This window comes from Capricornis sumatraensis, chromosome 19 (assembly GCF_032405125.1).
Source record: "Capricornis sumatraensis isolate serow.1 chromosome 19, serow.2, whole genome shotgun sequence".
NCBI lineage: Eukaryota > Metazoa > Chordata > Mammalia > Artiodactyla > Bovidae > Capricornis > Capricornis sumatraensis.
This window is the reverse complement of record NC_091087.1, coordinates 25,450,374-25,467,940: the sequence shown is the minus strand read 5'-3', so window position 1 is coordinate 25,467,940 and position 17,567 is coordinate 25,450,374. Positions and strand designations below refer to the sequence as shown.

Here is a 17,567-nt window from a genome sequence, read left to right as displayed (position 1 = left end):
CTAACCAGAGTAATCTGGCTTGAATCAAACTTCCACTCAAGATCTCATTTGAAATTAAGATTGGAAAGATTGGAAGTGGTTCATATGCTCATCTTCAGGGTGGTGGTTAATAAACTATGGTGTGGACAGAAGAAGGAATACTAAACAGCTGGAAAAAAATGAGGATGCTCTCAAATAATGATAAGGAAATAGCTCCAGTATATACAAAGTAAAAACAGTAAGATATACAGTATGCTATTTTAAAATGTATAATAGGGAGAGAAATACAATACAAATAAAAGTATCTGTAGATGATTGGTTTGCTTGAAGAAACACAGAAAGGCCCCCCCTGAGTCCAGTGGAGCAGATGCCTAGTCTTAATCAGGAAGAGGAACTGAAGAGAGAGTAGATGGAGCCACAGATAGAAGTGAGGTTTCTCAATATATGGCTTTTAAAAGAATATTTTTATTTTGAGCCATGTAAATATATTACCTTTCCAAGAAAATAAAATTTAAGTTTAAAAATATACCAACTGGAGAAGAAGGGTCAGGGAGGGGTGGTTGGCAGATGGTTTCCATGTTCCCTGCAACTCTGATGGACAGGCTGGGGGAGGAGCTGAGAGATGCCCCCACAAGCCTGTCTCCAAAGGCAGAGGGAAGGGAGGTGCCTTGGGTCCAGGGGCTGGGGAGGGGGAGCTCTGGCCCCCAAGCCCACCTGCTATGACCAGGATTCCCTCAGGCCTTTAGCCCTTGGGCACTGTGGATTCATTTGTTCCTCCCAAATCCAACCCCACCATCTCATAAGAAACCCTTTAGTTGATGGAGAAGCCCCACAGTGCCCAAGCCTCAGGCCCTCCTTGCTCCCTGCCTGGCCTGGGCTCTCTGTCTCCTGATGCAGTGGCCAGAGGCTCCCTCCCCAGCCGGCTGGCCAGAGCCTCCTCCAGGCAGCGTGACTCCAGCTGATGCCCCCACTCCCCAAGACTGTGGCCTGAGCCGCATCCAGAATAGAGTCTGGGCACAGATGTTCCCATTCTCTGGCTCTGGAGCAGCTTCCTGGAATAATCATGGAGGTAGCCTTCCCTAATTTACCTTTGCCTTGGAAACGAACAGAGATCATTCTGTCGTTTTTGAGATTGCATCCAAGTACTGCATTTCGGACTCTTTTGTTGACCATGATGGCTAATCCATTTCTTCTGAGGGATTCCTGCCCGCAGTAGTAGATATAATGGTCATCTGAGTTTAATTCACCCATTCCAGTCCATTTTAGTTTGCTGATTCCTAGAATGTCGACGTTCATTCTTGCCATCTCCTGTTTGACCACTTCCAATTTGCCTTGATTCATGGACCTGACATTCGAGGTTCCTATGCAATGTTGCTCTTTACAGCATCGGACCTTGCTTCTATCAACAGTCACATCCACAGCTAGGTATTGTTTTTGCTTTTGCTCCATCCCTTCATTCTTTCTGAACTTAATTTTCCACTGACCTGGGGTGTACCTCTTTCAGGATCCTATCATTTTGTCTTTTCATACTGTTCATGGGGCTCTCAAGGCAAGAATGCTGAAGTGGTTTGCCATTCCCTTCTCCAGTGGACCACATTCTGTCAGACCTCTCCACCATGACCTGTCTGTCTTCGGTTGCCCCACGGGCACGGCTTAGTTTCATTGAGTTTGACAAGGCCTACAAGAAGCAGAAGATATTAAGAAGAGGTGGCAAAAATACACAGAAGAACTGTACAAAAAAGATCTTCACGACCCAGATAATCACAATGGTGTGATCATTCGTCTAGAGCCAGACATCCTGGAATGTGAAGTCAAGTGGGCCTTAGAAAGCATCACTACAAACAAAGCTAGTGGAGGTGATGGAATTCCAGTGGAGCTATTTCAAATCCTGAAAGATGATGCTGTGAAAGTGCTACACTCAATATGCCAGCAAATTTGGAAAACTCAGCAGTGGCCACAGGACAGGAAAAGGTTTCCAGTTTTCATTCCTATCCCAAAGAAAGGCAATGCCAAAGAATGCTCAAACTACCACACAATTGCACTCATCTCACATGCTAGTAAAGTAATGCTCAAAATTCTCCAAGCCAGGCTTCAACAATATGTGAACCGTGAACTTGCAGACGTTCAAGCTGGTTTTAGAAAAGGCAGAGGAACCAGAGATCAAATTGCCAACATCTGCTGGATCATGGAAAAAGCAAGAGAGTTCCAGAAAAACATCTCTTTCTGCTTTATTGACTATGCCAAAGCTTTTCACTGTGTGGATCACAAGAAACTGTGGAAAATCCTGAAAGAGATGGGAATACCAGACCACCTAACCTGCCTCTTGAGAAATCTGTATGCAGGCCAGGAAGCAACAGTTAGAACTGGACATGGAACAACAGACTGGTTCCAAATAGGAAAAGGAGTACGTCAAGGCTGTATATTGTCACCCTGCTTATTTAACTTCTATGCAGAGTACATCATGAGAAACGCTGGATTGGAAGAAATACAAGCTGGAATCAAGATTGTTGGGAGAAATCTCAATAACCTCAGATATGCAGATGACACCACCCTTATGGCAGAAAGTGAAGAGGAACTAAAAAGCCTCTTGATGAAAGTGAAAGAGGAGAGTGAAGAAGTTGGCTTAAAGCTCAACATTCAGAAAATGAAGATCATGGCATCCGGTCCCATCACTTCACGGGAAATAGATGGGGAAACAGTGGAAACAGTGTCAGACTTTATTTTTCTGGGCTTCAAAATCACTGCAGATGGTGACTGCAGCCATGAAATTAAAAGACGCTTACTTCTTGGAAGAAAAGTTATGAGCAATCTAGACAGCATATTCAAAAGCAGAGACATTACTTTGCTGACTAAGGTCCGTCTAGTCAAGCTATGGTTTTTCCTGTGGTCGTGTATGGATGTGAGATTTGGACTGTGAAGAAGGCTGAGCACTGAAGAATTGATGCTTTTGAACTGTGGTGTTGGAGAAGACTCTTGCGAGTCCCTTGGACTGCAAGGAGATCCAACCAGTCCATTCTGAAGGAGATCAGCCCTGGGATTTCTTTGGAAGGAATGATGCTAAAGCTGAAATTCCAGTACTTTGGCCACCTCATGTGAAGAGTTGACTCATTGGAAAAGACTCTGCTGCTGGGAGGGATTGGGGGCAGGAGAAGAAGGGGACGACAGAGGATGAGATGGCTGAATGGCATCACTGACTTGATCACGTGAGTCTGAGTGAATTCCAGGAGTTGGTGATGGACAGGGAGGCCTGGCGTGCTGCAATTCATAGGGTCGCAAAGAGTTGGACATGACTGAGGGACTGAACTGAACTGAACTGAACTGAACTGCATTTAACTTTGAGTGGAGAGAAAAGGATTTCTTCTCTCCTGGGGCATCAGGTACCTGGTTATCTGCCCTGGAAACCAGTGCAGCATGCCAATTCTGGCCCCTCTCTGTGTGTTTGTCTCCTGTCTCAAGGTGGCTGTAGGGAGGCACATGAGCTGAGGAGAAGGCAGTGTCTATAGTCTCCACACTCTCTCTGGCATTTTCTGGCTGGCTTGTCAACAGGAAGTGGTCTGGCTGAGATGAGGGCACTGCTGCAGGACCTCTACCTGGGGCACTGCAGTTAAACCAGGACAGACAGGAACCCAGAGATTATTCCTGGGCCCAAGAGAAGAGGGAAGGGGCTCAGCCTTTCCTGAGGTTCTAGTACCCGCTGAGTTTTGCAGGAAGCCAGACTTGAATTCCAGGCTCTGACAAGGAGAAACTGTGTAACCTTGAGCAAAAGATATAATGTAGTTTTGGGGCCTCAGTTCAACATCAATAAAATGGCGATGACAATAACTATATCTCTGAAGATGAAATAGAGATAAGTCACCTAGTCAGATTGTTGTTGCTGAAGAAATGGCTATTCCATTCCTCTTGGGTCTAAGGTACAATGCCAAATCCAGGGAGAGTTTAAGATCTTGAACCAAGTATCTAGGTTCAAATCCCAGCTCTGCCACTTCCTCTCTGTGTGATCTTGGCCAGTGACCTTTCTGTGCCTGTGAAAATGAGGACACTGAGTGCACAGTTCAGGGGTTGCTGGGAGGAACAAATGAATCCACAGCAGAGCTCGGCCTGCAGTGAGCACGACACATGTGACCTCTTGTAACTCTTGTGTCCACGCAGCCCAGCTGCACCCCAAATCCTCAGGGCCCCTTTCTCAGCCAACAGAACCTGTGAGCTATAATCTGAGGTCTCTTCTGGAGCCAGGCTGGGAGGGTGAGGGTTTGCTTTATTTCAGTTCTTCTTAAGATTTTTCCCATGATGTGGATCATCTCATGGCAGCCATCCCCATTCACCCCTCCTACCACTGGGTGAAGATCACACGCTTCATCCCAGTACAGGAGTGAGTGGCAGCAGAGGGGGTCCTTCCCCCGCCCTCCCCCGCAGCCCTGCGTGCCTGGCCCCTGGCCCTGGTGACACTAGGGTGCTGGGCTCTGGGGCTCTGTGCCTGAGGGGAGGAGATGCGTGGTGCCTTCACAGCCACCAGTGACTGTACAGGGCTGCTGGTCTCCATGCAGGGGGGCAGTGGGCACACACACATGTACACACATGTGCACTGAAATACACACAACCACACACCTTTATAAAGAGGCAGCCGATGTGTCACGGCCCCTTTAAGAGTTAGGAAGGTGGGACGCTGGCATTGTGGTGGGGCCCAACTGCTTGTATTGCAGGCTGGGCCGCACCCCCATCCTGTGGTTCCTGTGTGGGTGGAGAGTCACTGGGCGGGGCTCCCAGAGACCTAGTTTAGGTGAGAGTGGAAATTGGCCAGGACTCTTCTGAGCTCAGGGCTTCCCAGGTGGCTCAGTGGTAAAGAACCCACCTGCCAATCCAGGAGACATGAGAGATGTGGGTTCAAACCCTGAGTAGGAAGGTCCCCTGAAGTGGGGCATGGCAGCCCACTCCAGTCTCCTTGCCTGGAAATCCCATGGACAGAGGAGCCTGGCGGGCTACAGTCCATGGGGTCACAAAGAGTCGGACACGACTGAGCACTAACACACACACACACACGCGCCTGTTCTGGACACACCCTGGCCAAACTGAGTGCCCTGTTGGGTCTTAAAGGGAAAGATTACGCAGACCTTCTTTCTTCCTCATGTTGTAGGGGTGCTGAGGCTCTGCTCCGCACTCACACGAGAACCCCTCCTCCTTCCAGAGACTGGCGGGAATGGGCACAGACCCGGGGCAGCCCCTGCCTGGGGCATCAGGATTGGAGCCACAGAGGTCGGGATGGATTCAGTTCCCTAAGAAGCTGACCCCCGTTTCTTCCTCCGTTGCCTGTGAAGACTCCTCTGTAAAGAGGGCAGGCTTTTCACAATTTAGTTTCCTTTTCATACTGAGACAGGAGGTAGATGGACCCCATCAGGGTAAAGTGATTGGAGATACATTCCCTAAGGACCAAAACACCAAGACTAGAGTAGCAAGACTGTTAAGGTAGGAGGCTGGGACCTGCATATTTCTCATTCTCAAAGTCAGGAGACCTCCCTGACCACACAGGAGCAGAAAAGCTCCTTGGAAGTCAAAAGGGAGTGATGCTAACCAATGGCAGGCTACCCATAGGCCTCTTCGGAGAAGCCGTCCTGTCTAAGAGATTCATGCACACATGGGAGGATCCTGAGATATACCAAACATGCACTTGGAACCAGGCAAATCAAAATGATTGGCCAAAGGAAAGCCAGAAGAAATGGCCCATAGAAGTAATTCAAACTGCCACGAGGGTGTGACTCAGTGACTCTCCCTGACTTTGCCCGTGTTTCTATCCGCACGTACTGCACTCTTTTTCCTCATAATAAATACTTGACCTGTTTCACATCTGTCTTTGTGGAAACTCTTTTCTGCAAAGCTGAAGGGCCAGGGCCCTGGCCACTGACCACTGGTCTACTGGCTAGGACCTGTGCTTGCACCACCGGGACCCAGCCTCAGTCTCTGGCTGGGAACCCAACCACCGCTCTAAGCCGCTGCAGGCCACGGCCACCCGAGATCAATACCATTAATTTAGTGCCTTTGTTGGAAGAATCTTTATCATAGAGCAACAGGAAAGCTGCCTATGGCATCTCCTCCCACTTACCAGATCTTTAACAAATCAGTTCTAACTGCAAAAGAGTGGAGGAATGTAGAGACCCATTCAGGGGTACACTGTTCTTTAGAATAGAAAACATACACGGGTTAGGGTGTATGAAAACTTAAAGTTCCGTTTTCTTCTTGGTTACAGAGTCATACTCTAGTTTTGCCAATCAACCCAGATGTGTCCACGTAGACTTCTAGAAGGAATGGAAGTAAAAGGCGACAGGGGAGAGAAAGCCACCCCAGGAGAAGGGGAGGCAGGACTGGAACCCACACAGCTCCGCTGTGAAGATGGTGAGGGTCACAGCAAAGCAGAAGCACCAGATGGACACTCGTTACACCCCTTCCCCGTCAGAGCGTCCATGCTGGTCACCAGAGGAAGGGCGCACAGGTGGAGAGCAGCTGCCTCAGGAGGAAGGAGAAGCCCAAGACCAGCGTGAAGCTGGGGCCTGAGGGGAGGCTCTTTGTAATTCTTGTGCTTTTTAACCTCCTTTGCTGAATAGTTAAACAGCTCTGGGGTTTGATGGCTGGTTTGGTGTGTCTGTTTTTCTCAGTTTCTGTCTTAGTTCTTCATTCTCTAGAAATATATGACCACTGACCCCTGCTGATCTGGAAAATGTAAGGGCCACACCCAAGTTTAAAAGCCAGCAAGGTGCCTCATGGTTAATGTAAACGTCCCCCAGCAAGCAGCCTACAGCCCTTTCCTGCTCCCCTCCTTGTATAAATCCTGACTGAATCTTGCGGAGGTGGGAGCTGGCTCTCTTGCACAGTGATCCACCTTCTCCCCTTTTGGCCTGCTGCCTTCACATAAGGCTCGTTTTTTTTCTCTCCAATGCTTGTCTTTCAGTATGGATTTCTTCAGAAACCAACAGTTGAATCTGAGCTGGGGTACAATCCTGGAGATCCAAGCAGCAGTCAGGCCCCCGGGGCTCAGGCCCCTCCATCTCCTCCTGGGGTAAGGACAGGGGTGCGGCTGGGAAGGTTGGGGAGAATCTATAGGTATGCTGCTAGAACTACAACATTAGAATTGCAACAGCTACAGAACTTGCTAGATGCCGGAACTTGCCTTGTCCCTCCCCACTTGCTCACAGCCTGCTTTTGCTTTCTGTTGAGAGAAGGAAACTGGCCTCTGAAGGAGCAGCCGAGCTGTTGACTGAGCGAGTAGAGGGTGTGCGCCCCGGGAGCCCCTCCCCACCCATTTGGACATACTGTTTGCCTTTGGAACTTTAGGGTCATTTTGGACCCACATGAGTGGGACATGGCTTGTTTACGACTCTGTACCAGTCTCCCCCTGACTGAGGATTGGTTTGTTTGTTTGAAATCTGCTCTGGGTGAGTGAGTGAAGTGAAGTGGGAGCTCTACATCCATCCCTTCCAGAAGCCCACTGGGACGACTCTTGGCAGATTAGCAAACCTAGAGGCATGACCTCATAACCAAGAAAAAAGGGGTGTTTTCATTATAATACAGTCTGGTCTATGTATGTTTTCGATTCTGAAGAATCGTGGCCCCTGAATGGTTCTCTATATTACTCCACCACTTTGCAGTTAGAATTGATTTGCTGACGATCTGATAAGTGGGAGGATATTCTATGTGGGGGTCTTCCTGTTACTCCATAATAAGGGTTCTTCCAATAAGGACACTAAATTAATGGTAAATAGAAGCTAAACTGTGAAAAGCCTGTGTCCTTGACAGACGAGTGTGCAGACAAGGGAAGGAGAAGAAGGGGTCAGCTTCTTAGGGAACTGAATCCACCCTGACCTCTGTGGTTCCAGTCCTGATGCCCCAGGCAGGGGCTACCATGGGGTCTGCACCAACCACGTCCCCCCTAAGCTGTGGAAGGAGGAGGAGATCTAGTGTGGGGGCGGGCACAGCCTGAGTGCCCCTCCAGCAGGAGGAAAAAAGGGAGTCTGAAGTTTTCTCTCCCTTTAAGACCCTGATTGGGTGGAGGGGCAGGGAGGGGTAGATTTCCACTGAGACAATTCCCTGCAGTAGGTCTGAGTGTTCAGAGGACAAACAGCTGACTATTATTGGACTTCGTTTTCCACCTCAGACCTACAAAACCGGATAATTGCCAATCCGAATACACAGATGATCCACAAAAAATGGTGGAAAGGTTCATTAGTATTTTTTTAACCCACCGCCCAACATGGGCTGATGCACAGACATGGGTGATGATTGTGTTCACAGCAGATGAGTGGCACCTTGTTCTAGACAAAGCCCAACACTCGTCACTCGGTATTTGGCTTCTTGAGGGCCGAGCAGACAAGCCTGAGTTGGGTAACACGGCCACAGGCCAAGGGGCCTCCAGAAGCTAAAACAGGCAAAGAGGGGCCCTCCCTTGGGGCATCAGAGACAGAGCACCCTGCTGACACCCGTTTCACAGCGCTGACCTCCAGAACTGTGAGAGGTACGTTGCTGTGGTTTTAAGCCATCCAGCTTGTGCTCATCTGCTGCAGTAGCCCTAGGAGACCACGATGAATTTCCAGAAATGGAAAATATACTTTTTGTCAATTTTTTAAGTTCCCAGAAAAGATTCCAGACCTCCTGCTCCAGAGCATGATGGTCACATGGATCCCAGGACCCCTGGTCATATCCTGTGTCCCCCAGTGTCTGAGACTCACAGGGGAGGCTCCACTGATCTAGAGAAGGGGGGTCAGTCCAAACGCCCACAGGAGCCAGGAGGGAAGGGAGTAAGTAAAGGGGAAGGAGAGGACCAGGGCCCCTGGAGAGGACCAGCTGCACCTGTCGGGGGTGTGGAAAAGCAAGATGCTCTGGGAAGCCGTGGTCTCATGTTTATAAAACAGGAAAAGAGATACAGATACTCCCTACAAACATGCATGCATGTAGGTGCACACATGTTTACATATGATTTCAGACCATTTGAAATGTACTGAAGCCTGGGGTTGAAGTTGAGGACACAGATGCTCCCCGGATGGAAGGGTGGACGCTCCTCTGAGCAGGCAGGACTCCTGGCCATGCCAAAGACGGGAAACCAGTCACAGGAGAGATGATCATAGTCCTGCTTTATGTCAATTATCCATGAGAATGAGAGAAATATAGAGAATACTAAACAGAGATGAGGATGGAAAATGATATAAAGAAAAGAGGCTAGCAGCTGCAAGGATTTATTATCAGAAAAGGTGATATAATAATCCCCTGATGGCAGGAGGCTGGCTGGGGCTTATGGTGCTGGCCCTTCAGCCCTGGGGCCCTCTCAGCAAATAGTCCCTTGGAAAGAGGGCAGCTGTCCCTGAGGAGGGGGCGGGCTGGGAGGGGCCTCACTCCCCCAACACTGGACCCTGGAGGAGCCCCTGTGTGAGCAAGACTGGCTGGCGGGACTATCTTGGGCAGGTGACCTGGGCAATTCCATGGTCTCCAGGGTCCCTGCCACTCTGGCCACGTGTCCCTGTCACAGCCCTGAAGCCCCTTCAGGCCCCTGTTCTCCTGTCTCAGTTCCAGTCCAGGCCCCTCCTCCATGGGAAAGTTGGCTCCATGCCTGCATCCCTTCTGGGTCAGAAGACCCCTACTGGGCTGCCTCAGGGCCCCTGGGACCCTGGGAACCCCTAGTCATCTCCACTCTGCCCCCCCACCCCAGTCTCAGGTGCATCCTCAGGGTTGTCCCCTCCCAGGGGTCCTGCAGCGGCCTCCTCTTTCAGCTCCTGCCCTTAAAAGGGAGCTGATCATCCGTCCATCCCTACCCCTTCCCAGGATGCCCTGAAAGGCTCCCCATGAGCATCAGACGCAGCATCCTTGTTCATTTCCAATCCCTTCTTCCCAGGTTGGAAGCTGCTAAGCAGTCTCCCAGGCCAGGAGATTCCTGCTCAGGTAGGACTTTGAGATCTTTTCACAGTCCCACTTGGATGGCAGCTTTGGAGCCCAACATTATGTTAATTTAGTCTGTGGCCCTCAATGTCGCCCCATCTTGGAGTCATGCTGGATTGCAGTCTCCCTTCCTCAATGAGGAAGCGTCACATGTGAAGGCAAAAATGGGTGAGGGGATTCATAACAGTCCCTACTCCCATGTCATCCTGTCCCCACGGCCTTGCTCTCACCCTGTGGCTCCTCCCTGGTCACCCCTGAAGCTGCCCTCCTCAGGGTCGGGGTGTGTCCCCTCAGACAGCAGCTCCTTCTAGTGATGCTGCGGGGAGGAGAGGCCGGGACACGTGTGCCTTCAGGTTGCTGTAAAAGGAGGCCGTGGCCCTGAGGATGTCTCCTTTGTCCCAGAGCCCCGAGTTTTGGTCCTGGGATCCCACCCACAGGCCTGGTTGATCTGCTGGGCTGTAGAACAAAGTGCTCAAACCCATGGCTTTTTTATTTTTATCCTGGATTTCCACTGCTGTGCTTTCAACCTTAGGGAAGGCACTTGACTCCTGGTTTTCCCATCTGTAGAACAGGGTTAGCACGACAATAAACAGTTCCTTTCTGAAAATCCTTGGGGTCAGATATTCTCCAGAATTCAGTACTTTTCAGTTTTGACAGGTGACATGATACATATACTCTATAGGACATGACACCCCACTGGGGTCTGAAAGCACTTTGTGATCAAACACATTACTGTTTCAGCAAATGGACGTTTGAACATTTACACTAAGTGGAATAAGAAAGAAGGAAGGAAGTTTAGTCGCTCAGTCATGTCCTACCCTAGTGACCCCATGGACAGTAGCCTACAAGGCTCCTCCATCCATGGGATTTTCCAGGCAAGAGTACTGCAGTGGATTGCCATTTCCTTCTCCAGAGGATCTTCCCTACCCAGGGATCAAACCCAGGTCTCCCATATTGTAGGCAGACGCTTTACCATCTGAGCTATCAGGAAAGTCCAAACAAAACCATAAATGTTCTCCTGCCCGTTCAGCTCAGATTGGTACTAAACAATTCAAAAAATTTTTTTTCCTAACTTGAAGGTTTGTGACTGTAGAAAAAGACCACGGAATACTGAATTTCTGTAGATATTGACATGCAGCAAAAAGACATAAAAACGTTGGTGGGTTGAGGCCAGATCCAACCCAGCTGTGAGATGAGACAAGTCTCCTGACAAGGCCAAAGGTGATGGGCGGGGAGAGTCATTCTGGAGCGGCTGCGCTCTTACCTGAGTGTCTGAGCCACTGATTCAAACTGCACAGATCCCGAGCCGCAGCCCTCAGAGGGCCTGACCCTTTTCTGATCATCTCACTTAATCCACCTTCAGATCTGGATCTTTCTCTGAGGAGTCCTAAGTGAAGGCCACTCCATATTGGTGACTCTAACCTGCCAGACCTTCACAACACCATGTCCACCAAGGGGAGAATACCATGCGAATAGAATGTGGGCAAATGGTTCTGCCTCCTCCGCCTCCCGCAGGCGATCTCCATGTGTGTGTGGCCTTCTCCCTGGTGGCCAGCATGGGCAACGAGAGGGGCCTATAGGTAACTGGTGCCTCGCCTTCTGGTGCCTGGTGCCTCTGTTTCACCGTGACCGTCTTCATCTCTATGTTCGAGTGTTTCTACTTGCAATGCAACTTCCTTTTTTTCTGGCACAAATTTCCCATCACCTATGCCTGCTATGGGGCCCTCCTCTGCCTCTCGACCTCCACCATCTACCCCGTCCTCTACGTCCAGTACCTTCCTGATGGTCCGTCCCGAGACCGGGCCATCGCTGCTTCTGCGTTCCCCTGCATCGCGTGCGTTCTCTGTGCCATAGATGTGGCCTGCACATGGAAACACTACAAGCTGAGGAACATCCCCTGCTATGTGCACACCTTCCCAGGCCTGCTAAAGATTCTGGAGAGCGCTGTGGCCTGTGCCATCTTTGTCTTCCTCAGCAACACCTCCCTGTACCTGCACCAGCCGGCCCTGAAGTGGTGTTGGCTGTGTACTCCACCTGCTTCGTCCAGGTAGCCGTGGCCGTGCTGCTGAGGCTGAGTGGCTGGGAGAACAGACTGCCCCTCCGGCTTCCCATTTTCCATCTGGGGCAGACCTTGCTCTCAGTCCTCCTCTATGTCAGCACTTGGTCCTCTGGCCACTCTACCAGTTTGATGCGAAGTTAGGTGGACAACCCCACTGGTACAGCGATATGAGCTGCGTTGATGAGCTCACCGACTATGGCTGCATCTGGGACCAGCGACGGGCTGTGGCCGTCCTGACAGCCATCAATCTGCTGATTTACGCAGCCGACCTGGTGTATTGGGCTCGCCAGCTTTCTGTAGGGACTGAGCACCATCCCAGTACCCCTCTTCCTCTCCACTCACAGGGGGGTCTTTACAGAGCTCTGTGTCCCCTGATGCCCTCTTCCTGGCTCTCTCTCTCCCTCCTCACGCCCTTCCCATCCATCTCTCTCTTTCCTGTTTCCTTCCCTCCATCTGCTCTGTCTCCTTCCTATTCTCCTTGGTTGACCATGTCCTATTTTGCTTCTTTCTCTTGCTTCTCTCATCTCTTCTACATTTCTGCATTTTACCCCTTTTCTGGTCACCCTTGGTTTTCTCGTCTCCTGTGTCCTGACCACCTCTCCCCATCTTCCTTCTTCTGATCCATTAGGACCCGAGACTCCTTCCTTCCCTGTCCACCACCCCCTCCTACCTCCTAATGTGCTGACTCCACAGCACACAGCCCTCTGTGCAACTCTTCACACCTTGGGCCTCGGGAGGGGCCTCATTGCCAAAGTGTGTCTGTCTCTCTGGGTGCCTAAGTTGCTGTGTGTTTCTGGGGTGGGAGTGAGGGTGGATAGTTAGGCATCAGGGCTCCTTTCTCCCAATAGAAGGGAGTGTATAGTGTACCTCCCTTTAAGTAAAAAAAAAAAAAAAAAAAAAAAATCCTGGAGGTCACTGATTCCCAATGGGCAAGAGTCCTGAAGCAGAGATTTTGGATCCCTGGGCCCTGCCTGATGCTCAGCCTCACCTGAGGTTGGCTCCAAAATTCTTCCTAGCTTACTAAACACTGGCTGCCTAGAGGGCATCTTAAAGGAATTTGGGGTGACTTCCACCCCCAACCAATCTCTGGAGAATCAAAAAAGGAGCTGGTGAAGAACCCCAGGGACTTGCAGACACCTGACTGCAGTGTTGGTGAGGGGCAGCGATTTGGGCCTCCTGCCTCAGTGATCAAACAGCAGGTCCTGTGTCTCCAGGGAGAAGAGCAGGGCCACTGCAGGCTTAAGGTGATGTTAGCCTGGGATAATTTTTTTCTTTCTTTTTCTATCTTCTGGTCAGGAGGCCAAAACTTATTGGGTGACTTGTTCTTAAAGAGAAAGCTTCTTTTCAGAATTGCTTAGGCAGGTGTTTTGGGGCTGGGGATGGGGGTGGTTGCTGCTGCTTGCACTGTCAAAGGAATTGCATGGCTTGAGTGTGAGGTGACATGTATGTGGGTTTCTGTGTACCTGTTGCTTTCTGCTGCTGCTTCCTGAGTTTCTGGAATCAGGTAAAATAAATATATAATTAAAAATTTTGGTCTGGATCTTTTGGTTTCCATCAGCCCCTGCTGTCAATCCTCAGGGAAAGCCTTGGCAAGAACTGGATGTAACTGACGGAGTACATGATGGAAACCGAGAGGCAGACGAGGGCCGAGTAGCAGGCATAGGTGACGGCAAAGTTGTTCCAAAAGAAAGGAACGCGGGACAGGACCTTACATACCTCAGCGATGGAGGTGGCGAGGGTCACAGCGAAACAGAAGCCCCAGATGCACAGGGACCAGTTACCTATGGCCCCCTTTCCAACGCCCGTGTCAGTCACCAGGGAGGAAGCTCCGCAGGTGGAGAAGAGCTGTGGCAGGCGAAGGCAGCAGCACGTGACACACAAGGCCCCCTCTTCTGGGATGTCCACCGGGTGGACACGGTGCTGTGATGGTCAGGCAGGTCACAGGCACCAGTACGGCAGCGGTCTTCACCGAGGACCCACCAGAGAAAGAGCCAGCTCTGGAGGCAGAATGAGTCAGATGGCTGGAAAAGGCTGCGGAGCCTGGAATGACTGAGGCTCGGGATCTGTGGAGTTGGAACCACTGGCTCTGACACTTGGGTAACAGCACAGCCGCTCCAGAATGATTCTCCCCACCCATCGCCCTTGACCCTGTCAGGAGACTTGTCTTATCCCAAACCTTACAGCCATGTTCGGTCTGGCCTCAAACTGTGAACACTGTTTTATCTCTTTGTGCTGTGTGCTATTATTTATGGACACACAGGCTAGGATGGCCACTATCTGCAACCACAACCCTTCCAGGCTCTGAAAATAGAAAAAGAATTTTTAAAAGTTCCTTTGGTTACAACACTTGACATGAACAGACATGAGACAATTTATGGTCTATTTAATTCGCTAACCATGAATATTCAGAAGTGTAGTTGCATATTTTGTTGTTTATGCAACTAAAGCCTACTGTGTTTGATAACAAGCTGCAGACCCCAGTGGGCTGTGATGTCATGTACAGTAAATGCACCATGTCACCTGTCTGAAGGTGAAAAATTCTGAATTCTGGAGCATATCTAACCCCAATGGTTTCAGAAAAACATTTGTAGAATGTATCGCTAATCCCATTTTACTGATGAGAAAACTAAGGCTGGGAAATCAAGTGCCTTCCCTAAGGTGGCATGACGGGAGTGGAAACTCCATATGAAACTACCAAAGTCGTGGGTGTGGACCCCTGGCTTTACAACCCAAGGCCCTGCTGACACTTCCGTGGTCCATGGGTGGGAGCCCAGGACCAAAGCTCCGGGCTCTGGGACCCAGGACACCCCTTCAGGGCCACAGTTTCCTTCCACGGCAACCTGAAGACACACGTGTCCCGGCCTCTCCTCCCTGCAGCTGTCACCAGAAGGAGCTGCCATCTGAGGGACACAGCCCCACCCGGAAGAGGGCAGCTCCAGGGGTGAACAGGGAGGAGCCATGGGGTGAGAGCAAGGCCACAGGGACGAGATGACATGCGAAGTAGGGACTGTTCTGAACCCCCTCCCCCAATTTTGCCTTCACATGTGACTGTTTCCCATCGGGACAGGGGACCCCAGCTCAGCATGACTCCAAGGTGGAGCGTCATGGGGGAGCCACAGAATAAGTCAGCATAACGTCTGTCTCTAGCTCCAAAGCTGCCATCCAGGTGCGAGTCTGGAAGAATCTAGGAGTAGTCTTATCTGAGTGAGGATTTTCTTGGCCTGGGAAACTGCTTAGCAGCTTCCAAGCTGGGAAGAAAGGATGAGAAATGAACAAGGATGCTGTGTCTGATGCTGATGGGGAGACTTTCAGGGCATCCCAGGGAGGGGGTGGGGATGGATGGATGATCGGCCCCCTTTAAGGGAAGGAGCTGAAAGGGGAGGCACCTGCTGGACCCCCAAGAAGGGACATGTTGAGGATGCATCTGGGACTGGGGCTGGGGTGAGGGGCGGGGATAGAGTGGAGATGTGCAGACCCAGGGGGGCGATTCCAGGGTCCCAGTGGCCCCGGGGCAGCCCAGGAGGTGTCTTCTGACCCAGAAGGGATGCAGGCATGGAGCCAATTTGAAACGGGGTTTCAGGGCTGTGACAGGGACATGTGGCCAGAGTGGCAGGGACCCTGGAGACCACGGAATTGCCCAGGTCACCTGCCCAAGACAGTCCTTCCAGCCAGGGGTGCAGTCCTGCTCACACAGGGGCTCCTCCAGGGTCCAGTGTGTGGGGGGAGTGAGGCCCCTCCCAGCCAGCCCCCTCCTCAGGGACAGCTGCCCTGTTTCCAAGGGACTATTTGCTGAGAGGCTCCCAGGGCGGAAGGGCCAGCACCCTGAGCCCCAGCCAGCCTCCTCCTATCAGGGGATTATTATATCATCTTTGCTGATAATAAACCCTGGGACAAGCTGAGCCTGGAAAGAGAAACACAGAGCAAACCTGAGACCCTCCCTGGCCTCACAAAGCTCCCTGAGCCCCAATTGCCAGTGGAGCCCTGTCATCACACAGCATCTTGCTTTTCCACCAGCCCCTGACAGGTGCAGCTGGTCCTCTCCAGGGGCTCCTCTTCTGGAAACTCATTTTGGTTTCCTAGGGCAACTGTAGCAAGTTAGCACAAGTTTGGAGGCTCAGCACAACAAAATTGTATTTTCTCACAGTTCTGGAGGTCAGAAATTTGAAATCAAGGTCAGCAGAGCTTTACTGTCTCTCATCTTCCAGGGGAGGGTCCATCCTTGGCTCCTTTAGCTTCTGGAGGCCCCTTTGCTTTGGGGGCATCTCTGCCTCCACCTCCACGTGCTCCTCTTCTCTCAACACTGTGTGTGTAAACTCTCTGTCCTTTCTCCTATAAAGACACCAGTGGAGCCTCAGGAGCAGCAGACAGGGCCCACTGTGGACGGACTGAACTCCAGAGACATAGGTTGGATTTCAGCTGTAAGTGATGAGGCCTCACTGACATTCTGTAAGGACGGGCTGATCCATCAGAGGCCCACTCTGGCATTAAAACTCTGGTTGTAGGAGAAAAACTGAATCAAGTCCACCAAGAAGCTGGGAGGCCAGTTTGGAGGCAGGTTGTACAGTCCACATATGGGATGATGGGCCTTAAGGAAAAACACTTCAGGGGTGGAGGGCAGGGGCCGATTTATGAAATATTTGGGAGCAAATATTAACTGGTCTTGATGAGGGGAGGGGCCATGATTACTGACACTAGATGCCCCAGGGACAGCTGTGACCTCACTTCTCCCTTCTGCTCCCTTGACATCTTGGGCTCCATCCCAGGTGCTCCCCACGCCCCGCCCCTCCCTCTGTGCACCTCCCACTGAGAGCTCTGGGAAGGGAGGTTAAGAAAGGGGGATCCAGCCGGAGCTCAGGGAGGCGGCCTGGGCTCCTGCGTCTGCGTCTCCTTGAGGCCCCTCCAGATACACATGCTCATCTCTCACCTGCACCTGAGGCCCGGCTCATGTGCTTCTAGAGGGATGAAATTTATTAAGAAATGGATCTCTCCCCGCAGTTCACCTGAGTCAGGAAACCTTGTCTGGAGTGATGGTCCTCCTGAGGCTCAGCCTCTCTCCTTCTGTCTGTCCCTCCCCCTCCTCCTCTTCTCCCATTGTCTGAGTGTCTCAGGTCCACTTAGACCATCTCTTCTCTGTGCACCTTCTCGTCCTCGTCCAGGCCGATAGCTTTAAGATTTCACTCAGTCAACAAATGATGTTGTGTACAGGGTGTGTGCCGAGCACTGTTCTAGGCACTGCACAGAGAGTAGGGAAAAGAACTAGTAATTCTGCCTTCATGGAGCTTACACTGTAGTACAGGAGATGGAGAGTGTGCAAACTAATATGTATCAGGTCTTTATCTCCCTGATAAAAGGAAAACAGGTGAAGAGAGACTTATTGGAGTTGAAGCGGGGTGGGCAAAACTGCTATTTTATTAATAGGTAGGTAGAGGTCAGGATGCTTTATCGATTTGACACTTGAGAAGATACTGAGTGAAGTGAACACGCCATGTGATGACAACTCCCCAGTTCCTGCCTCTGGAGCTGATCTCTATTAAGACGCAGAACTGTGCCTAACTGCTTTCTGATCTCTCCTTCTGGATGTCTAAGGACACCTCACATCCACCAAGTCCAATCCCAC

At 50.9% G+C, this 17,567-nt stretch overlaps 1 pseudogene; it reads left to right on the top strand.

Annotated features, from left to right (window-relative positions):
• Window positions 1-11,334: 11,334 nt before the first annotated feature.
• LOC138095469 (myeloid-associated differentiation marker-like) lies at window positions 11,335-12,635 on the top strand (annotated as a pseudogene).
• Window positions 12,636-17,567: the final 4,932 nt, after the last annotated feature.